Here is a 24,262-nt window from a genome sequence, read left to right on the forward strand (position 1 = left end):
CTGTACTCTGCTGTCTCAATACTGACATCATTTCCAATTATAACAAACATAATTCCATCTTACAATAAGACATAATTTATAACATAAAATAATTGCAAGTTACAGTAAGAATTAAAATTATTTTCCCCCTATTAATGGCTCCATCATAACAGATGGATTAAGAAACATAGACACCAGAATTTATTCTATTTCTAATGTGAATTGCTAAGAGGCATAGGAGATATGTCTTATATTCCCCACAAAGGAGAGAAGGATGGAATTCTGGTAATTTATAAAAGATACGCACATTTTCATAAGATTGAGCCTACACAATGAAGAAAAAGCAGTATGCTGCAATGGACTACATGCATGTCTTGTCATGTATGAAAGGTGCTGGTCTGGTTTTCAAGCACTGGGAATGCAGAAAAGGGTTCAACATTTCTGTGACGATCCCGAGTGTTGATTAGTCTTAGCACTTCACCTGCCCTGCAGGGTGGGAAACTTTGACAAGAAATATATATTATTGAATGAAGTTTATTCTCTAGGACCCAAATTTCTCTACTAGACAGATAATGGCACAGGGTGCCGTAACCAGAGAATGTAATTCTGAGTCTATCTGAGCAAAAATGAAAGTCAGGTGTTATTCTTTTGACACAGACTAGAAATAAATAAAAGCAAACAGATTTTACTATCGTAGGCTCAATGTGATGCTTGGCAATGTTTATACTCTTGGCAGCAGTGAAGGCCAAGGTGAGGGGGTCTGAATATTACCAGTGCTTGCATGAAGTTGGCAGGAAGGGCTACCCAGATTACTTAATGATGTGTGCTCTGCAGTTAATGAGCCATTCCTCAATTTTGTCTATTTAATAGAGGAAAAAGAAGTTACTTCGAGAAGTGCATTTGTCATGAGGGGATGAGTGATTTTGATGCTTACTATTACAAAAACATAGTATTGGATGTAAATACGTACATACATACGCAGTCTAAAACATTTTTTTCTCTTTTACTGAGCATAGTATTAATAAGACAGAGCATTATGTTCATATATTAAACTTTTTTTTATAACATATGCTGTCTTTGAAGTTACACAAAGGTAATATTGTAACATAATTAATGAACTTTGCCTTAGGCGTGCTAAAAAATGTATAAGTAGTGTAAGGTACTACCAGTTTCTTCGTTATGGTAGCTAAGTTGCATTTACTGTGAAGAGAATATCCTTGTAATACTGAATTACAATTCTCAGGTGACTGATTCTCAATGAAATATTGTAGAATTTGCTTTACCTGACTTATCCCTTTCATAACAGCTATTACTGCTTAGTCCACAAGCATAATTAAATATATAGCAAGCACATATATGCATTTATAATATATACAATTTCATATATATATATCCTCCCAATATATTATATAACAATATGTATGTGTATATTTTCCCTAGAAGCCGAATGCTAACAGGTTTTTTTTTTCAGGGTGCTGCTATTTCTTTCCACTATGAAAGAGAAGCTATTAAAAAAAAAAGGATATTGAACCTCATGGCTGAAGACATGCCAACTTTCAAAAAGAAAAGGTTTTAAGACGAACAAACTGCTGAAGTTCTTCCCATAAGGCCTTTTCTCCTATTCTTACAAACAGAACTTAAAAAATTGCTTCCACCCCTGCAGAAAGGGACCAGAATTGGTCTTGAGGATAACAAGTTTGTTGGCCACCACCAACCAATGCAGAACACTGCTCCAAAGGGAAAGAAATCAAGCAGGCTCAAGCCCCCAGGAATTCAGCCTGCTGTTCCCCAGGCAAATCAAAGGCTCAGCTCATTACAGCTGATGTCCACACACATAAAAATGCACGCACACATACACACACACGCATACTTTGAAGTTCTGCTCGTTTCGTATGCTGTATTATTGTGAGACTAAATCACTTTCCACTCTAAAGATAATAAACACAACCTGCTTTAGGGCTGAGCACCTGTCACGGAGGTACACTAAGACTAACCAAAACTAAGGACCAACTGAAACAACTTTATTGCACAAGACAACCAAAACCACACAACAGAAACCAATCAACGCTCCAACATTTACCACAGAACAGGTTCGAGGTGTCAGGCAGGCAGGGCATTATTACTGCACGACAATACACACGGCAATGATGATCCAAAGTGTGCACACACTCACTCACACACACACACACAAAGGGGGGAAAATTGTCTCCCTCCCGTGGGTACCCAGAGGATGGAATCCCTCACCCGGGGGTGTGTGAGAGCTCACTCACGGGTGAAAATCCAGGAGAAGATCACTCACCCGAAGGAGGCGAGGGCAGTCAATGTCAGCAAGTTTCCTCAGGCGCCGTCCCAGCCTGAGGGGAGAGGCTTCACGCGCACCCAACTGCTGCTCGGAGAAGACCGCCCCCCGGGGGGCCTCCGGCCGCGCCCTATTTATGCCCTGGGCGGGACCTGCGCGGTGGCCATCGCTGGCCACGATCTAGAAGCTTCTTCGCGCCCAAGCGCCTCATTGGCTGCGGGCCCCGCCCGGCGACCGAGAGGCCCCGCCCCTCCTGCTCCCCCGGCCGAGAACTGCGCGTGCCGGGGGAGCGGGCACGAGAGAGCGAAAACGGCGCGAAAATGAGGCGCGAAAAGCCGGTGATCGCCATCTTAAAAGCGCCGCTCCTGAGGGCGGGGAGGAGTGTGCCTGTCACAGCACCCCAAAGACGCAAAGATTTGTCCTCAGTCTGAAGTACCATTGAGAGACACCGTTACATGTGGTTATAATCCTGTGTAAGTTTAATACAATGTAATTTTTGTATTTTATGAGTGAGGCAGAAGCTTAAAGATCTAGATAGTGCAGCAAGATATTGCCAATAGGTGTTAAATGAAACATAACTGTAACATGTTTTCCTATTAAATGTTCTGGTCAGTGTCTCAAAACATGTTTCTGATTTTGGAATAGCTACAACTTAACAAAATGGAAAACAGACTCTTAACAGGATTGTTGTGAGGGTAGGAAACAAGACCACAAGTCAGGAGACTGGGGTTTACCTCCTGGATGTGCTACCAAGTTGCTAGTGAGGCTGACCAGCTAAGTATTCTCACAACAAGGCAACGAATGAGAGGTCAGGGGGACTGGGAAATGCTAAGGGATGGTAACCGCCAATACTGCAGCAAAAAGGAAAGCACTTGTTCCAGAAGGGGAAACAAGAAAAAAAGAACACGGGGGGAAAAGAAAGAAAAAAAAAAAGGGGGGGGGGGAAGAAATTGCCTTAAAAGGCAGTTCCCAACATTCATATTTTTGCATCCACACTCTGTTATGCAGCTGTGCCTCACTGCCTGCCCCTTTTTCTTCCCCTAGCCATCACAGGTTCAATGCTGCTGCCTCCTCCCAAGGACACGGCAAGCTTGTTCTTCTAAGAACATGTGAAACCACAGCCAGTGTGGCCTGGTAAAAAGCTGACAAGGTGTGTGAGAGCCGAGTAGCCCCAGCTTTGCACTATGCCAAATCTGAAGGAAGAATATAAAGCCCTTAAAAATGCAATGATGTATTCTGCAAATTATGGCAGTTTAGAATTGTGTTACTGAATTAAGACAAAAAGCAGATTTTAGCCCTTATTGGACCACAAATTTAATTCTATTACTTGAATTTTCTGGTCTGTTAGGACATCAGAGCACCCCATCTAACTGAATATAGGATTTCTTGGAAAATTTTCCCTTATAGTAGAAGAAACCAGAGGAATCCAAAACTGCATTCAACACCTTTACTTGTACAATTTGGGTGATTTTCTGTCAATTTTAATCCTCAGAAATGCTTGTGTAAAGCAGGAACGTGTATTTTGGTATATTGCTCCCAAATAATGCTTGCTAATTGTTTGCTCTATCTACAAATATATATTTGCATTTTATTTGCTAATATAAATTATGATAGCAAGTCTTTTTTCTTGTAAAGGAGAAATGAGGACTTGTTTCCAAGCCTTTCTCTACCTACTTATTTAAGCAGATTAACAAAGTCTCATTCATATGCCAATTAGCATATATTTAGCAGAGGCAATTTTACACAGCTCACAGCTTGTGTCCAAAGATGAATCTTCACTTATTTTGGAAAGAATGCCAACTAGCCTTAGTAATTGAAGTTGTCCTAATACTACAGAGATTTTTCCTTTTTTGGGGGGCTCACAGAGCATTGATGATGAACTTTATTGCTATAATAGCCTTTCATAAAAAACTCACATTTTTCTCTGGACTCTGCAGTAGCAGTTTCTGGTAGTATTTGTTATCATTATAAAGTTTTCATGTTTTTTTGTGTTTTTTTTTTTTTTCATGAGAACTACCACCTCCTGTAACAGATCCTGTAGGACTGAATTTATGCAGAATTCACAATGACAAATACAACCCAAACCAAACAAACAACTTCCTTGCCTCAGGTTATAGATTTTACTTCACCAAGGTACAAAATTCAGCAAAACACAGCTACAGTCCCTTAAAGAGTGGCTGACACATTAGTATTTGTATGAATGATTATGCAAAGAAACAAAAGCAAGTTGACATCTCATCCACATCTAACGTAAAATATTAAACAGCACAACCAGGTCTTCCTCCACTTAGATAGACTAAAGCTTTCATCTATTCTTATGTTCCAGTCTGCCTTACTCCATCAGAAAACAGTACATTTCCCAGAAACCTTGTTCTTCCAAAAAACAGTCTGAAGCACCTATTATCCTAGCAGGATTCCACCTTTTGAGGATGAACACATGAGGTTTTTGTTTACCAGGTTGAGGGTAAAGGGCACTTGTAAGGGAGTCAGTAGAACTGGCTCTGTACTTAGCTCTCTAATTACAATCAGTTTTTGAGACAGCTTTCCCCTGGCAGGCAGGCAATAACTTTGGTGTGGAATTCTTGAAAGAAGAGATTGCCTCTGCAGCTATATCATGCGCATGTGTGTAAAGAAATTAAAATTTCACTTACATAACAATCATACTTTGCGTCACTGGATTTGCCTCTCTTGGGAAGCTCTTCCTACAAGGCTCCTGATACCTTCTCTCAGTTGGCATATTGGCAATATTCCTTTCAGTGAAAGGACACTGGTAAAAAAGAAAATAAAAAGTAGTATTACATTCTTATTTCTTTGCCTTTGCACAAGTCTTTAGATAAATAAAATGTTAAACGTTATTTTTATAAAGTCTATAATATCAAAGCTTCAGGCATGTAGTGGAGATCAAGTTCTGCTACTGTCTGTCAACATCCTTTGCCTAACAAAGCATCTCAAGCCAGCTCAAGCTCCATTTAAACTGTTTTTATTGCTCTCTAAATATTTACTAACCTGCTTTTTAAATTACAATTGCCCACTGGCCTGCCTCTGGTGGTGAAAATCTTCAATCCATTATTCAGAACAGAATCATGCAAGCATTATTATTAACAAGGGAGACAATAGTGTTTCAGCAGTGCCATTTAACCTCCCACTCCATAACATATGTCTAGCTAATGACTGGCAGCTTAAAGAATAACGGAACTGTTAATATTTGAAGCCATCCTCCCTGCTCTTGTCTATCACAAGTACTAGAATAATTTAAATCATTTAAATATCATTTTATGTGACTGAAACACATTTCAGATGATGTAATGAACGACAGCTATTGCTGGTTGGATGCATCTATCATTTCTAAAGTTAGGTTTAAGTCCACCTGCTCTCTGAGGGCTCAGTTTTGCCCTAAACTGCACCTGGGTAATGCCACTGCTGTGAATCATATGACAGGAGGTATATATTAGGGGAATAGTTCATCCTCGCAAAGAATTTTACTAAGCTTTTTTAAAAATCAATTCAGTTCCAATAATTTTTAAAACTGTTTAAAGAGAGTCAATTTGTAGAAAAACTACTGTAGAAAGAAGTACTGCTGGTTTAATAGAGAGTTACACAAAGTAATGTGAAATGGATTCTTGTAGAATATTTTTCTCAAATGCAAAAGATTTAGTTCAAAGGAGAGTGAATCAAAATGGATCTACCAGAGACAAAGTATTAAAACTCTCTTTTTTCCCCAGAAGGAAAATGCCTCTGCACCTGTAGCATTTCGTATTAATAGTCCTAATTTAGTTATAAAGTGTTGCAGAAAGTTCTGCACCTTGAAATGTATGGGGTATGTGGATTCAATGTTCAACAGCCATTCTTAGGTTGACCCTACTACATGATTACTCTGGAGTTTTAAGACACAAGATACAACACTGCAATTTATTCTTGCCAGCGCTATCTTTTCAGTTCAAGCTTAGGAGCTTAAGCACGCTTTTTTTTTTTTCCCTCTCCTCTGCTATAAAAAGCCAATTAGAATATAAACATAGAAAATATATTTCAAATTAAACAACGTTGTTAAGTATTCACAAGATTCCCAATTACCACTGTATCCAACTGTGCTTGCTGTCAACATATATTAACTAAAAAATTTATAGAAAACTAGAGTTGACCCAGAAATTGTCAGAACTTGTGATCTTTGTCAATTCAACTGAGTGACAGGCTGAATTGTGGAAATAACCGCACCCTCCACCGTTAAAAAAGATGAAGCAAAGCTTTCTTATTTTCTCATGGAAAAAAACCTGAAGTTCTTTCTGGTCAACCAAAGCTTTGCTTAGTCTGTGTTTTTTTTCCAAATTAAAAAAGGTGAAACACTTCTAAAACAAGTTTTGAAATTTATTTTCAGCTTTTTTTCAAAGGGAGGATTTACCAATCTGATTTTCATGTTTTGGTTTGGTTTTTTTGTTGTTGTTGGTTTTTTTTTTTACATGACTAAATATTTATTTTGGTGAAAACTCTTAAAACAATAGAAAAATTGCCTGGCTTTTCCTTCTAGTTGTCCTCTTGAAGAATATTCTATCTGGGATTACTTAACTTAGAATTCACATCACAGAATAACACACAGAGTACAAGCAGTAGTCTTAATAACCACCAACTAGGACATTGGTCAAGGACCAACCATTGAAATGAAACCTTCAAAAAAAGTTCTGAAGTAACCATGGTTCTGAATTAACTTGCACTGAACGTGAAAATGGATCTTTATGACTTAATGAAGTTGGTAGTACTTCTGTGGAAACGCTGAACTTGCCTGCTACGTATACAGAGTATCTAGAGCACACAATACTCTTCTAAAGCCTTGTAACAGAAATCCTGTTTCTGAAAGAGGACTGTTTCCTTTGCAAACATACCAAAGACACCAAAAGCTTCCAGTCTCTAAGGATACATTTTACAAGGAGGCAGAAATCTCATTTTAGAAGAGAATGCTTCTAATAAAATGCCAGACCTTCTCGGCTCTCTTCTAGCCAATGACTTTTAATGGCTTCCCAGCTTGAACACCCTCACCCTCAAGATAGTTTTGCCTAAGTTTCCAGTAAAGCCTTGTTCTTACTGTCATTTCTGAAGCCTAATCTTGAGTTTGCTCCTGACTTTGTGCAGGCCCCCTACTTCCTTTAGAAATCTCCCAGTCTGCAACTCTGCCACAAGCTCCTTCCTTGCCTGGCCTCTCCTGTATTTCTGGAGATTTTCCCATCTGAGCGTGCTCAGCTGCCCTGAGCAACATCTCTCACTCCTCAGAGCTTTCAACCTGCCCTGGTGCACCAGGGCAAGATAATCAGACAAACTCCTTCCCTCTGCCTAGCTGCTCCTTCCCAGCACCCTCTGATGCATGTCCTGAGCCAACAAATGTAACGGCTTTATTATTTGGCATGCCCTACAGTACAGGGAGCCTGAATCAATTGTCTCAATTGGAAAGCTTTGCTTCTGACCCCCCACGTACATTGTTATACTTGTGGCTGTTCTGTAACACCTGCAGTAATCTTTGATCAAAGATAGCATGTGCTGATTTTCCATGTATTACCTGCTAAATTCTCACTTCTATTTGGTTGCCAGCTGGTAGTTTCATGGAATTGTGTACAGATTACCTGGGTACATTTATGTATCGCAACTTCAGCAGCAGAAGGAGCATTCCTACAGTTTCCACGTATATTAGCAGTGGCAGAAAGAGTAGAAGATTTTTTCTTTGGCTTCCAGGACAAGGTTAAAATCTGACCTGGAAAGGACTGAATGCTAGAAGTCTATCAAGTGCTTGGTGGCTATTTTAAGATGCTGAGGAGGCCTCCCTCAGAAAAGGTGAAAACATTCTTCTAGCTAGCTCAAAACAGTTAAAAAAAAAATCTTTAAGTCCTTCCATTACTATATGAAAAAAGTTGTAAAGTTTTATCTACTATTTGTTAATGTGAACTACACATATTGTTGAACAAGCTATTGCATTTTCTGAAATGTCTGGAGTCCTTTAAGGTTCTAGATTGTTTCCAAAAGAGAGAATTTTAGGAGCAGATAAGGCTAGTTAACAAAAAAACAGAAATTCACAATTCTCTTGTGAATTAAAAAGTATAACATATAGCTTCTATGACTTATGGGCCTCAACCTGACCTTTTATTCCAAATGGCAAGTTTGAAAATTTTGGACCAATGAAGATAATTGTTGATCTATCACCTTATGATCCCTTAAAAAAGATGTGTATGTGATTTTGGACTTGTTCAAGAAGTTTCAAAGTACATGGTCTTGAGAGATGCTCAGTACCCAAGGATTACAAATTGAGCATTTGCTCTAGCTAGTATCCTCAATACAATCCTTTTGTTTTCTTCTGATTACTCCATTTTTTTTCTTTGTTTTATTTCAAGCTTGAAACAGGCTTACACTGTCACACACTAAATATATGATTACGTATTTTTTAGAAAAGGTTTCTTCAAGTGGATCCTGCTTTGACCTACAGTTATCTCATAAAATTTTTCTGTTCTCCATTAAATTTCATGGAAATCACAGCACTGTAGTTAATCACTCAAATACACACACACACACTTATATATGGAAAACAGACAGATGCTGGTTTGCTTTCAGCTATTTTATGGGCTGGGCTGTCATAGGTGTTTTGACTAATCCCATGTAATTTTCATGGTTTATTAATATAACAGTGCTTAGTATTGCCTCTCCCAGTGTACCTCAGCTTCTTTCCTTCAGATTATAAGATATCCTGTAGCTCAATATCCATAATATATGAGCTCAACCTTGACACGATGACAGCGCTGCACAGAGCCCTACAGTTGATAGGATGTTAAGAAGTGGTTTTCTTCTTCCTTCCCATGGGGCACTTTCCCATCTCAGCATGCAACCAACTGCTGACAAGATGGTTTATATGTACTGACACCAAGCACAGCTAGCTACCTAAAAGAAAATTAAATCTCACACTGAGAAAGGACCCACTATCAGTTAAGCTTGCAAGGAGCTGTAACTGTGCCAAGTACCATCATTAAGAGCCAATTTTTGTTTTTTATTGTTCAATACAAGAGATTCCTTCTCTAAGCAATGCGTGCCCCTGAAGAAAAGATTAGGATTACAGAATGTAGCTAGTAATTTCCAGTTTTCTCATGTATAGTCATAAACTTCAGAGCCAAGACATCCAATTGCTTGGGGAGGGAAGGAGGTAAAATGGTGACATGAATGAGAACAGCAGTAGTAACCCAGTAAATCATGCAATTGGTGTTGAATAAGTGCAATCTGACCAACTGAAGAAAACTCCAGAGCTAAATAGGATTTGTGGACCAGAATACAGCAACAAAGAGGACCTCCATTTCACAGCAACTTCCCTCATTTCAGAACATACTTTTATTCCTCATTAGTAGAGTCAAACTTTTCAAACACTTTCATGGAAACAGTTTTTATTCCTGATTGAAACATTAGGCTTTTTAATTCATGAAGGTGTGAAGACGTATCAAGATTTCTCCTTCAACGCAGGGATTGTGCAAGAAAAACTTCAAACATCTTCCCGTCTCGTTCAGAATGATTTGGTATAAAAAATATCTTCTGCTTTGAATCTGATGACACGCAGAAAATAAACAAGAGACTCCCTCCTCCTGGGCTAGTGCCCCAGCTGCACTGAGACTGAGTTTTTGTTAAAACCAGTACATCAGCATATTTAGTTGGTAGCAAAGCTCCTCAAATCAAATCCAGTTTAAAGCCTTCCAATTAAAGTGATAATTTTTTGGTTCATTCTCAATTTCCTTTTCCACATTTTTATTTTTGAAAGTAAAAAGGGACAGATAAAGAATTCACAAATTTTACAGAATTCTGCTTTTCAGTGGTAAGTGACACAAAGCAGCATTTGCAGTTGACACTTCACAAAAAACATTTATTTCATTTCAAAAGGATGTTATGCCACCTTTTTCTTTTGACATTTCTAAAGTGGTGCAGAATTTTTCCAATAGAAATTCTAGCATTTGCTGTATGGAAATTCTATGAGGGAAAACTCCTGTGTCTTAAAAAATATGTATCTTTTAAGAAATTTCATGTGGAAGGTTTTTCGTAAAGACATTCTGGTTCTACTGCCATCAGCATTGAAATCCTTGGAAAATGCAGCCAGAAGCCTGAATTACATCACGTTGAACTAGTCTAAACTATGTTTTAAAATTTATTTCATTATACTGGTGCAAACACTTCTGTGCACCCATTTAAATAATTTAAAATTTGATTTATATTGATTTAGTATAAGTCAAGCCGTTCTCAACTTAAGGGAAGTCAATACAGGACAGGTTTAATTCACTTGACAGCTCCCTGAACAAGACTTTAATAAAATCAATTTAGCACCCAAACTTGATTAATCAGTGCAATCGCACAAATAGCCAAACCATCAGAAGTAGAGAAAGTGGCGCTATTTTATCGTCTGAAAATACACTAGTAGAAAAAAAGAAAGCCGATAAAAGAGATGAGGCTACTACAATACACAATTCCACATACGCATCCTATGCTATGACACACCAAAAGCCAACCATTAATTGCTATCATCAGATATGTACCTGGATCTGCTCTGAGAGTCTGAAGTTATGCACTCACAGAAAAATGCCGTATCTGTAATTAGCCCCTGATTAACAGAGCTTTGTATGATATTCCTAAAAATAAGAGTGAATGGTATTTCAAAACTGTGCAAAGGGGTGGTATGAAAGAATCAAAGGAAAGACATGGAACTCCAAAATACTACCACTCTGAATTTAACACTCTTGCTCAGACCCAGGAATTTCCCGATTATAAACCAAAATCAAATCATCAGGAAAAACATAATGCAGTTCACTAATATACTTGAAAACGACACAATAGGCAATAATGTTTGATTCAACGCAACTGCTTGTAAGTTGGTGGTTGAGCCCTTGGCCCTGGTTTTCTCATATAAAACAATGCTGCCAAGAGAACGCGTAACAGATGCTAAATAAGCACGTCTCGCACATTGCTTGAATTTGTTCATCGCTGACTTCCTTTGGGATAAAAGAGATATTGTCAAAATGATAATGATGGTGTAAACATTTTGGCCACTTCAAGCATTTTCTGAATGCCAGATAAATTCAGAATAATTTTTAGCAGTAGGCTTGCCAGAGCATCAGCTGAAGCCTTCATTATAGCTATTCATGTCCCTATAAGAAAGGCTGCATCAGCAATTCCATTATAAATGCTCTTCCAGAGGGTTTGATAAGTTGGCTGCAAAAAGTATTTTTGGCTGAAGCTTGGCATGTAAGCTGTCTTAGATATAATTTTTAAAGTTAAACTGTTCATCTGTTTTCTGCATAAAGATGGAACAAAGATGTTTTAGCTGGTTTAAATCATTCTTTTTTTGTCCTACATAAAATAGCAGCAAGTTTTTTCTTTTGAAGTACGAATTACGTCAAGGCAGAGAAAAAACAGGAACCACGTACACTCTAGTCTTGTAAACAATTAGTTACATGTACATATTTACAGCTAGATATATGCTAATTACATGTACGCTGGTTAACTGTGTCATGATCCAGATGTCAAAGATTAAATGATAGGGGAGAAATGCCCTGGAGGAACGGTGACACAGAAAGTCACTCCAGCTTTTCACCTTCCGAAGAAAGGGTAACATTGACAAAATCACCAGCCTGAGGTCAAGTAATGTGCTTCTAGAAAAAATATCATCTACTTTTTTAAGGACAGGGGCTAAATAGATTCCAGCAGGTTTATCCCAATGATGAGCTCAAAAGCTGGAAAGTGGATGAAAGCCCACAAAGTATCAGAATCCCTACATCATAATGAGAGAAGGACAACACTAGTTTGGTCCAAACTTAAAATCTACTAATGCCACACACCGAGTAATTTGTAAAGAAAAGAACAGACATTAGAAATTCAGTGGACCAAGATATTTGTGCTGGAAATTAGACCTAACAAAGTAGATGAAGTAACGTAGAGATGATCCATTCTATCTAGAATTCTCTGTTTGGGTCCTTGAAGGACTTCGAAAGAACAGGGCCATAGAGGATGGGAGGACTGAAAGGGCCAAGCTTCCCCTTCACTGTCTTCTAATACTCGTGATCCACCCATATATCACTGTTTAGATCGAAATCTAGATGGCATTACCACCAGCACTGCTTTGGTTAAGTCTTCTTAACTTTGGTTAACTTCTTCAACGTAAGATTTGGGCTACTGTAGTCAACCCCCCCCAACATGAGCCTCTTTTCGGGCAGGTGTTGACAGGTAAATTATATGTGTTGTCCATGTTTTTCCAGGAAAGAAATGATGAAGTTAGAACCAGAAATGAAAGCCATCCTTGCCACACATTTCTATTCCCTTTTTAAGCATATATGCTCAAGCCTGTGTTCAAGAAGCTCCTGAACTTTAGGAACAATGGGAAGAATAATAGCACTAACCTACCTCAGCCTATTTCTGCTCTTCCTAAAATGAGAGATCATTGAGATTCTTCCTTATAAAAACTATGTTGGGGAAACAGAAGAAAGCTCTACACTGAAAAGACTTTCAGGAATAAAACAGAAATTAGTTTCCCTTCTGTATCTTACAAAGATTGTTCATGGTGTTTGTAAGCATAGGAACAAGCATGCTTAGGTTTCCCTCTCTGAAATCCCAGTGTTTAGTGTTGTACACCAGCAGGGTCACCTAAGTTCGTACAAGAGAGCCAGGGACAGGAGAGATTATACTGTGGATAAAGAGTTGCACAGTCAGTCAGTCTTCATCAGGGAAAAAAAAACCAATAATGAAAGCTTCATAGAATCTTATCCCGTACTGGGTTCATTTTACAAGTCGTCTTCCTCCTGGTTATTCTGGCTAGGGAAGAAGGAAATCTCCTAAGAATGCGGGTTATTTTGTTTTCCTAGGATGATTATTTAGACTGAGTCAGAACAAATTGGAGATACTTATTTTCCCTCTGTTCTGTGACCACACAAACGGAGGTGGCTCAGGGTTACTAGTCCCTTGCTGGGTAGGTATGATACCCAGCTCTCTTGCTAACAATCCTGCATTTCATTGGACTTGTCCGACATCTTCCCTGGCAGTTAAATCATCCTTTCTTTCCTGGGATGGCTGATATAACTGCATCTCCCAGGCACGGACTTATTTCCCCCTGTCACAATTATAACCTCTAGAGGTCTGCAAGGAGTGGGAGAAGCTCTAGTCCACACAGTGAAAATACTGTATATGGTAGTAGAAAATGATACCAACTTCACTCATGGTGTATTCGAGTTTGGATATGCTAAGCTTTCAATGACTATAGTTATCATCAACAGAGGGGTGACTACTGGAAAAGGGGGGGGAAGAAAACTTTTTCACAAAGTGGAATTCATCAGGGTGAAATTCACTTTTACAAAAAATGTGTATTAAAGCCTTGCAATTACTAGAGAATGAACATCTGTTCGCAGGAGACAGCAAATGTTGTAAAGAAACTAACCTTTAAGTTCTTTGCTAGCAAAGATTTTTATTTGTTAGTACATTCAATTAGTACCACAGGGCAGGGGCTTCATTTGCACTTTTTGGACAGAGTGCATCTATCTTTCCTTACTGTCCTCAAGAAACTGCTGCCTCCCAGTTCTGTACAGGAAGTCACTAGGATAAGAATTACAGCATATGATTCGACCTTTTTTTTTTCTAAGATGTATTAAATCACCTTCAATTACCAAAAAAAGTAAGCTGCTTGACAGATGGCTTCAAAGCACTATCCTTCATGGTTCATTACCAGAATCTTGTAAACAGGAATAGGCTTTTCTTACCTGCCTGTGAAGATGCTGCTGAATGTCTTATTTCTGGAAATGCCGACTATAAATATGATAGTGCTATTTTGTGATACAGAACTTCCAGAAACTGTTTTCCTCTTAGCAAATTAGCTAAGGTGAGACTATTTTGAAGTTAGACCTGGGTACAGAATTTTAATGCGCTCACATTTCTAAATATAAATCTGCCTTTGCACAGTGCCTAATGTGCTCCAGATACTTTGTCACACAAAGGATAAATGCAGCACAATCCCATTGGAACCACTCTGGATTTCCTCTAAGCAAATGGCAGAAGAACTTACATTTCCATACATGACCTGAAGTTCTCACAATTCAATCCTCAATTCCTCTGCAATAACAACAGCTACACTGGGCTTTGGGAACAGCACACTTCTTGCCTAAAGCTTGATGTTGCGATCAGAATAGATGCTAGAATATACTGTCTTTTCTTGCTATATTTTTATTAGCAGATTAGGTATGCTTACAAGAAAAATTAAAAGTGGAAGTATCCAACATTAATGATACGTTACTGCTCTGGCCAGCGTTTCCAATGTGTGTTTGTAATGGCTAAACACTTTAAGCTTTTAAACAATTTTTTTTTCCACACAACAGGTCTGAGAAGTAGAAGATACTTAAAATCAGATGCTCGACTCTCAAATTTATAGTAGGCTTCTTGGATAAAGCAGATGAGTGTGCGGAAAAAAAGAATCAGTTTGGAGTACTTGATTGACTTTTACCTACCTGACTCAGGTAAGCTTCTGTATACGACAGACATTTTGTTCTGAAGACTATAAAAGTTACTATGAGTCTTCCTCAGATAAGAGATTATAAGCACCCTCAACCAGCAGAAATTTTTCCTGAATAAATAAGTACAGGACAGGACAATCAAAAGCTAAAACTGCCTATCATTACACTTTTTTATTCTTCATGGCAGTTGTCTTTTGTCTGTGAACAGAAGTATAAATGCATAAATATTGTAGGTGGTATTACAGAAATGGATATTTCAATAGAGTTTTAATTTAAAAGATTTTACCTTCAATGTAATTTTAAAATTTAATTTATAATACAGCATCCAAGTGCTGCACTATAAACCTTACATAGAAGCCTAAATTTATGAGATTGTGGTTGGAATGCAGAAATGTCAAGATTTTGAGGAAAGACTTTTTTTTACAGTATATATTTTTCAAATCCTTAAAAAAAAAAAAATGTAAGAGATGCAAAAGTTTGAGATTTTTAAAAAGAATTTATACCGGCAGAGTTTTCTTTCTTTCTTAAAATTCAAAAGACTATTTCCTTTAATTCTTTTATCCATACCAGTATCGTAACCCTTCTACAGGAAAATACATGTTCATTAAATAATATGATATTGCCATGCAACTCTAAAACAAAACACACTAACAAACAAACAAACAAGCAACATTGTAGAGAAAAAAAAACAAGCAGCAGGTTTTTTTGTTTTGTTTTGCTTTTTATAATCCACAAGTTTTCCGTTTTAAAAAAAATGCACAGGCTGGCAGCATGCATTTACCATCCACTGGGCAATAGTAACAACCGTGGGGAAAGCGCTTCTTAGTATTCTGTGATCATTTCTCCTACCAAAAGCAAGTGAGCGCTCTTGCAAAGTCCTATATGTCTCAAGGACTGTCCTGGCCAAAGCGCACTGGAAGACAACGGCAGCCCTTGCCCCGGCACGGGCCCTACAGTAATCTTCAGAACCTGAGTGACAATTTTGTCATGGACGTGCTCCCCTGTGCTAAGGGAAAACAGAAAATCTTCAGCAGTCCAAATGAAGGTGCTGCAGCATTTAACACAAATGAATAACCATTGCAATAGCCAACATGATTTATCTTGAACGTGATTTAATTTTAGTATTCTCTCTAAATTACCGGCACTCTTCAAAGCTAATGTATTGATATTTTACTGATAACTTATGACTGAATTACGGACATCTTCATGATGAATGCTCGTTGTTTTAGCAGCTGGCAGACATGGAACAGCTGGGGATTAGGTACCGAAAAAACACAGGGGACTGCTTGCAAGTTGTGTGTTTGGCTGATTAAGTGAATGTTTGAGGTGACAGCAGTGAAAGAGTTAAGAATGTTTTCTTTGAGAAAAAAAAAATATACTTTTAGCTGTTATTAATTCAGTTTAGCAAACAGAAATGGAGGATGACACTGTCTGATCAAAGAATTTATTTGGAGCAGGGAGCTGGTACACAGAGTAAAGGGATGGAAAGGAAGGACTTTCTCTGTGTCAACAAGTCAGATTCTACCCTAAGCAGAACAACATGCACCTGAATTAAAAGGAGCCATACTGAAAAAGAATTACAATTACATGCATTTTTTGACTTCTGTATTTGAGTCCAGCATGCACATCTAAAGTCAAAACTCTTGTTCAAAGTTGGAACTCTTGTTTTCCTCTTCCTACGCCCTTCTTTCAGCCACATCTATCCACAGATACAAAATACTTGAACTCATTAAGTAATTCTGCTTTAAATCAAGTTTTTATTTCAGCTTTGTTGGCTAGTAACACACAAAGGCAGTACAATTCATTTTGTTTACTAAATGTTGCTGCACACAACTCTAAACAGCCACAGACAGCTTCGGAGGCTCCTCTTAATGTTCAGTTTAAGCATAAGACTGCGTGACACACTATCGAGTTTTAATTTCCTATCTTCTGAATAAGTATCACCGTAATCTACAGACAGCCCAGCTGACTATCATAGGCTTACTTAAATAGGAAAAAAACATGTCGTGTTCTGGTTTTCAGGAAAGGCTGATTTTTTAAACTAAGATGTGACGACGTAGAGCATTACAGAAACCCCCTTGCATTTCTGGGTCACGATCTCAAGAGCAAACATTGCTCTGGACTGTTGGGACAGACGACATCCATGATACTTTGCTAGATAGAAGGGAGAGAGATTATATACAGCGCATTGCGTGAGGTACAGGCTGGATACAGAGCCTGACCTACAGAGAATCCCTACGCAGCACCACCTCAATTATAATATTCTGACTATAAATACTTGTGGGATTGTCAGAAAAAAAAAATAATCAAAGCATTTTCATCAGGAAAAGAGGAAATTATTTTCACTGTATAAAACACATATAGGCCCAAATCCTCCATTCTTACGCCTTGTACTCCAGAAAAATTCTTGTGTTATGTATAACTAAGGCAGGACAATGCTATTTTCCCAAGAAAGCTTTTTGCTTATGCAAGTGAAATGGAACTGTTGCAGCTCCAAAATCCAACTGCCAGTAACACAGGAGCAGTGCTAGGAAAAGCATAGCTGAGTTGTAAGACTCTTCTCTGATCCTAAGCATCCCAGTAACGGTGGAAACTAAAATCATGTATGAATAAAGCCCAAATCTCCCCTGTTATAAACACCCACCCTTTGCAGTGCTGTGCTGTTAGAAAATTCAATTGTCACTGTTTAGGCTATTGCTTCAGACTTTCTGTTACCTTTCTTGTGACCTGCATTATGATTTGTGCTTGCTTTTATTTGAATGGAGGGCAGGAGAATATATGGATGAAAATTAAATTGGGAGCTTGCCAAGAATTAAGTATTTTTCATGTTGTTCTTCCCCTTTTTGGGCTATAAACCAGAGCGGTAGGGACAGGACTGCCAGACTCATTTTTACGTGTGATCTACAGTGTAGCTGAACACCTGCCTGCACAAGGTGGAAAGCCAGTTTATTATTCTGTTGCACCACCTAACCCCCGCTGTGATGTCAATGAAAGCATCACAAAACCATTCTACTGAAATAGGGATCGTTTTTGTAAAAATACTATTGCTTGTATCCATGTTTAGAATACTGATGCTTCAAAGACAAAATAAGAATATGAAACACACAGCTGCTTTTACAGAAACTCATTTTTTTTTTAGGAACTGCTTCTTAAAGGAACAATAATCAGGTTGCTTTTCTGGTTGTTTTAAAAGGATCACTTTCTCCTTCCAACCCTTCTAGCTACCAGACAAATCCTCTTGGCTCTGTCACAGTGCCCTGCCCAGAGACAGAGGATAATGGGGATTGCACTCAATCACTCACTGCAGGGACTCCCTCATCCCTTTTCCTTCTGAGGGACTGGAAGGATGGTGGTGGATCTGCTGCTAATTTACAAAGATTAACCACTCCTTAAAAGAATCTAAATCAACATATAAAGCAGCAGCCTACACACTTCTGTTCTCAAGTATGAGCTTTCCTGCTTGTGCTCATCTTCTGGCCCTTGTACTGTATGTAGCAATGCCTGTACTAAAGAAGCAACAGCTTTTCTGTAGAACTCTACTGACTAAAATTAGGCCAGATATAGCAGTAAGAATACTGGAAGTTACCCACTGGGTATATTTTTCATTGGTTTTGTGCTAAACCAATTCTGTATAGAGGAGAATGTCTTAAAATCTATGTCATTTAAGCCAAAAGCAACTTCAAATTCTAGCTGGAATGATAGAGTGACTGCCACAGGAATTTTGCTAACAAATCTCATCCAGATACAAAAAAAGGAGCTTTAAAACAATGACATATGTAACAAAGACTGTGAAGAAAGTTAAATGTCAGCATGTAATCTTCAGTTTTGAATTGTCCAGAGGCACTAAGTATCACACACAAACAGCACCGATGTGTGGCATGCAGTGCTTATGTTTACTTTTTAAACACTGTAAGACACTACTAAAAATACCATTTGTCTTGAAGCAAATACAGTTTACTCACCCTCCCCCAAACAGTAGACTAAATCCTTCAAAGACTCTAGAAACATACAACAGGAATAGTTAGGAAAACATCAGTGCATTCACAGGAACACATCTTAGCAGAGTCACTCCACCACATCACAAATTTAGTTCCCCGTTACTTGGCTGACAGAATACATTTGCCCATGGCTGCTCTGTTTTTTCCAATAATCACCTGGAGCTCAATACAAACATTTTAAGCAGATGATACTTATGGAACGTTTGTGGATTCTAACTTTAAGGGGACTGATACTAATTGTATATTTCCTTCCTAATTGGTTTCCTTCATATAAAAATATGACACTGATAAATGCAGTCTTAGTCTTACCATTTAGTCCTCAGAGACCCAATTTAAGGCCGGACTCCCACTGTACTAAGTGCTGAACAACACAGCCCAGAAAATCATCGATGCCATTCGTTTCCTTAAGTGCTAAAGTCACTGCATCCAGACTCCGAGTTAATTTTTAATATATTTGTCCTGCCTTCATGCCACCAATGCAAATGTGAATTACTGCTTCATGTATGCTTATAGTCTTTAGCTTAATCCTGCTTGTCTCGCAAAAAGCAAATCTGAGAATGTAGATATGGGATAAAAATTTCCTTAAAAACTCTGCACATCCTCCCCCCCCCCGAAAATTCTCCCCAAAGGCTTTTGAGCAGGAGCCCCGCAGAGCAGAGCATGGCATATGTTATTGTGAGAAGTGGGAAGGTGACAGATGTTGAAGGCATTTCTGAACAACACAATTGGGTCCATAGATAGATACAACCGTATCTGATTAGGTAGACAGCTCCATTCATCTATTTGTACAACAGCCAGGAGGTCTCTAATTGTTTTGCAGATCGCTTAGCAATTAATGATGCTGTTGCCCTTGGACAGATCATGCTACAGATCAATATTTTCTGGCAAAGTCAAAGCACTGAGTAGACATAATGATACTGAAGTTATATTAATAGACCCCACAAGTAAGGGTTGGGGTGGGAAACTTCTTGGACAAGAATTTATTTCTGTCACAAACTAATACTATTTCTATTGTTGAAGTGAGTCAGACAAACCTGAATTGGAAATAAAATAAATGCTAACAAAGATATCTACCTTTCCTTGAACTGACAATAACTATTACTGCATGTTACTTCACGTAAGCATTATCTCAAGTGTATCATATTTTCTCTTGTAAGTTCTCATGTCAAATAACCACAACCCTTTACAAATTCCATTTCACAAAAATAAGCCTATATAAAATTTTGCACCAAATCAGAGGCAAGGTTGGAAAAAGGGGAGGCTGCTGAGCAGACTAATGAGTGAAGAGAAGTGGGAGTCTTAAAACTGGACTGGAATGATCCTCCGTGGACCAAAAGCAGAAGGGCTACAGAGGGGAAGAGAGCCTGGGTTAAATTTCCCCCTTATTTTCCCGGCACATGTGTATTATGGATATTGCTGCTGTGTAACAGCTTTGTTTTAGGAGATAACCCCCACGCCGTAAGCATTAAAATTCTTCATTAGAAGTACCGGCTTCTCTCATCTCTACAGACAAAGTAGGTCTGTACAAAACACTCTGGAACTAAAGTGACCAGACTAGTAGCCCACAGTAAGCTCATGATAGTAAGGTATTTCACGTTACCAGGGCTGATAGTGTTTCCGTTGTTCTCTAGTGAAATCTGTTTCAGGGCACTGGGTAAGATTCAGCGTCAAAGCCAATGGTAAAGTTTCAACTGATTACACCAGAGTAGGGATTTTTATCCATTATTTCTCCAGTATGAAAAATGGCCTTCAATTTCCTGGTTGGAACACATTTGAAAACCAAACCAAAATCAATTTCAATCAAATTAAAAAAAAGTGCAAAATTAAATAATTTACAATAAAAAGGAGGATTTTTTTTTACTGCTTGCATGACTCAAAATGGTTATTGTATCTAAAAAAGTCACCGCAAGTGAGGACTTCCTTGGATTTCTATTACAGCTTTAAATTACAGCTTTTGAGTGCCTCAGGATAATTTTAATTGGGAAAGAACTGTAGTTTGAAAATCAATTATTTTCAGTAATCATTTGTTTCAGTTCTTCACTAACTACCCGTACAGCTATCTGTGTAAAACAAATCTTATCAGCCTAGCATCAACTACTTGGGAGCACCTCAGTGAACAACCGGGTATCTTACATACTCAGTACTATCTGTTTAACCACAAATTCTCCAGTTGTGTGATTCTATCAGCTTCACTGGGATTAGGCCAACACATAACGTGGCCATGAAAACCTACCTGGGGGGAAGACTGTCCCATCCTTTAGGAAACCTATGGGAGATCAATGCAGAAATAGAAAAATTCATTTTTGGGGTAACCTGAGGATGCAGGGACAGTCTTGGGAACTCTAATCACACTCCTCAAATACTCCACATAGATATTTAACCTAGAAATATTCTAACAGAGAATTTATAAAAATATAAAAAAGTCTCATCTTTGTAAGTCTTCACAGGAACATACTGAGAGGGGTACTGAACAGCTTAAAAAATATTCTAAATTAGCTTATCACCTTCTTTCTCTGGATGTTTTTTTTTATACTGCCATTTCACTCACAAGAAGTCCCCAACAGACTAAAAACTACAAATGATTTTATAATTCTAAGGTATTTTATGTGTTGTGGGAACATAATATATTATATTATGTGATTATACACAATTCAGATACTTGTGTATTTGCAGAAAAATCAACTAGCTGTACTTGTCCATTCTTCATAAGCCTATGACATCTAGAATTATGCACATAAATTTTAAGTTTGCTATATACTAACTTATGCTTTTGTTTCTTCCACATTCACTTCCTCTTAAGCACATTAAATAACAAGAGAATACAGAAATACAAATTAAGTTCAAGAAAGAATATGAAGTCAGCATAATTTTTTTTCTGCAGTTCACACTTTTGTGATGCAAACTTTCCACTCCACAGCTTTTTTGGTAAAGCATGATTTGGAAGCAATTAAATTAAATAGGTAGAGAGGCTGTTAACAGAGACTGTTTTATCAGTAAACAAGCATGATACAAGTGTTTGACTCAAATATATCCTTAAACATGACCAACATACATTCATAACACTACTGATTTCTATGGACTGGCATGGATTTGGTCCTGATTTATTCCACAGTGTTAACACTCAGGTTTCTCCTGGTGGACACTGGCACATCACGTCAGGGTACATACTGAGCCAGAATGCACACAACTATGTTTTAGCTCGAGAAGAATGAACATACTGCAAGAATGTAACAGTGATTTTGAAGAGTGCAGGTCACAAAATAAATATATTTTTTAATAATATCATCTCTAAGGAAAGGTAACTGCTTGAGTCACTGTTTATTCTTGCTGGACATATATAACCTTTCTCAGGCACTTTGTCAAATCAAGTCCCCCAGGCTGCTGTAGAGGAACAACAACTTGCCAAAGCACCAACTGAACCCGGAGGTTCCAGCTCACGAGAACCCTGGTTATTATACGCTTGACTAAGTCATTGGACAGTTGGGAACTGAGCACGAGTTTCAGACACAGGCAAAATAATCCAGCTAGGATCGATGTCCACATACTGAGAGTAGCAATGACAGCGTTGCCATCTTCCTCTGTGGTAAGAGAAAGATTATGAGTGGGAAATCTGTATTGGAGCATAACATTAAAATTGATAACAGCAGAAACCCACAGGCCTATTCCAAATGTTGGAATGAATCCAAGCAGAATTTGCAAAGGCAACTTGCAATAACTCTCAAACACTCTGCAATATGTCTTAAGTGTTTGATCAAAAACATTACAGTCATTACTGTTTCTTATTTTGAGAATAAATTGAGATATCTTGGCAAGTACAGAAAACGAAAATTTCCCCTCATATAAAGTAAGTCCAAGGAATTCAGGAAACTTATTTTCTAACAGGATTTTTAGGCAGGAAGATGATATATATCTATTTTGCTTTCTGTTAATAAGTAATGTTTCATTGGTTTATCTGCTGCCTGTATGGGGCATGCTGGGTTGAAAGCTATTCAAAGAGAGTGATTGGCTCTGTGGCTCATAAGGTGAGACAGATTCTTTCATCTTCAGGTCTCTTGTGTACATTTTGATCCAGGTTGCTGGTGAATAAAAAAAAAAACAAAACCAAACCAAACCCCTTCCAATATATATGAGACTAACTCTCAGCCGACAAGGATTTATATCACATAAATAAAACCCATCAGGACTGGGTTGGCAAACTTGCTGACAGTTTCAAATGAAAGCCAAGAATTAATTGGACATAGAGACAAACAATTTTTCCATTCCGAAGACAAATTCCTGCAAGTCAAGGTTGAGTTACATTTAAAATTGCCTAGAGGATTTTCATTTCTGGCAGTGCTTGCCTGGGACTTATAATAAAAACTAAGGAGAATATCCTAGAGTTCTATTTTAGCGAGATTTTTATACGATGTCCATCACCATGGTAGTTGGTTGATATATGAGCGCCATGGGGCTCGTCTGATTCAGATGGCCCATTATTCATAATAATGACTTGCCCAGATTATATGCACATAGAAGCAAATCTCGCCCCCTTCTTACAGCAAAACATCTTTTCCTGAATTTGTCCCAGTCAGAGGAAAACAGTTAAATCACATATTTGTTTTGCTATCTGGCAGTTCTGTGGAGAGATCTACCTAAATTAAACTGGTAACTTGTCAGGCCTTTTTAAGAGAAGAGAATTTGTGCTTTATTTAGAGGGTAAGTTCACCTCAATAGGTTTAAAATTTTGCCCTTCCAGATAATTAAGAACAAAGTTGCACTGAGATAGCTGTTTATTTAATCTGAAAACATATTAACAAATTCAAGCTATTTAAGCTCAGTGAGGGAGTGCATCCCAAAGCTGACAAACCCTCACAGAACAATCTCGGCAAATGGTATATTCTCCTTTAAACTCTTGCTGAATTTTGCAAACCCTCTTTGTATTTGAAGACACACATAGTAGTTCAGCAGGCATACCAAGTGAGGAGAGGATAAACGAAGACACACTCAGCATTGCTAAGTGACATGTATCTCTAGAAACTCAACATAGAAACATATAACCATCAAGCGTGGCTTTACTGATCTTTCAAAGAAGAGAGAGGAGGCCACAGGACAGGGCTTTGGGCTTTGTCTGCTCTCATACAACCCTTGAGAGAGGAAGCTTAAGGAGAAGGCAAGCCAGCTGCAAAGGATGGCCTAAGGTGAAGCTGAGTGGACTGTGGCCTCCAGAAGATCTCTCTGGAGAACCGCAAGACAGCTCTATTTATGGAATGCTTTTGCTTTTTTCAGCATTTCTTATTGGCTTAGAAAACCCCCAAAATCCAAAGGCAGTGCAAATTACTATATGTAGCCAAGAAAAAATGAAAAGTGAGTTCTGAAGAGCTCCCTGCTTTATCAAGCTTTCTACAACCACAGCAAGACAGCAGTGTATGCTGTCCCTCTGCCCCACACACTTGCTGGAAGATGGCAGCTTGCATTTTAAAATGTTGCAAAAGTAGCACAGAACATACAAGAAAAAT

The 24,262-nt window shown here is 38.2% G+C and overlaps 1 protein-coding gene across 1 annotated transcript in view; it reads right to left on the bottom strand.

Annotated features, from left to right (window-relative positions):
* Window positions 1-24,262, bottom strand: part of LOC104019134 (N-deacetylase and N-sulfotransferase 3) — a 355,872-nt gene that overhangs the window by 139,916 nt on the left and 191,694 nt on the right. Inside the window, exon 5 of the mRNA XM_009472364.2 lies at window positions 4,930-5,045. The gene's annotated coding sequence lies outside the window, so the exon portion shown is untranslated. The remainder of the gene's footprint in view (window positions 1-4,929; window positions 5,046-24,262) is intronic.

The sequence above is a fragment of the Nipponia nippon genome, unplaced genomic scaffold, assembly GCF_047370975.1.
Source record: "Nipponia nippon isolate SJK-2023a ecotype South Korea unplaced genomic scaffold, ASM4737097v1 scaffold_6, whole genome shotgun sequence".
Classification (NCBI taxonomy): domain Eukaryota; kingdom Metazoa; phylum Chordata; class Aves; order Pelecaniformes; family Threskiornithidae; genus Nipponia; species Nipponia nippon.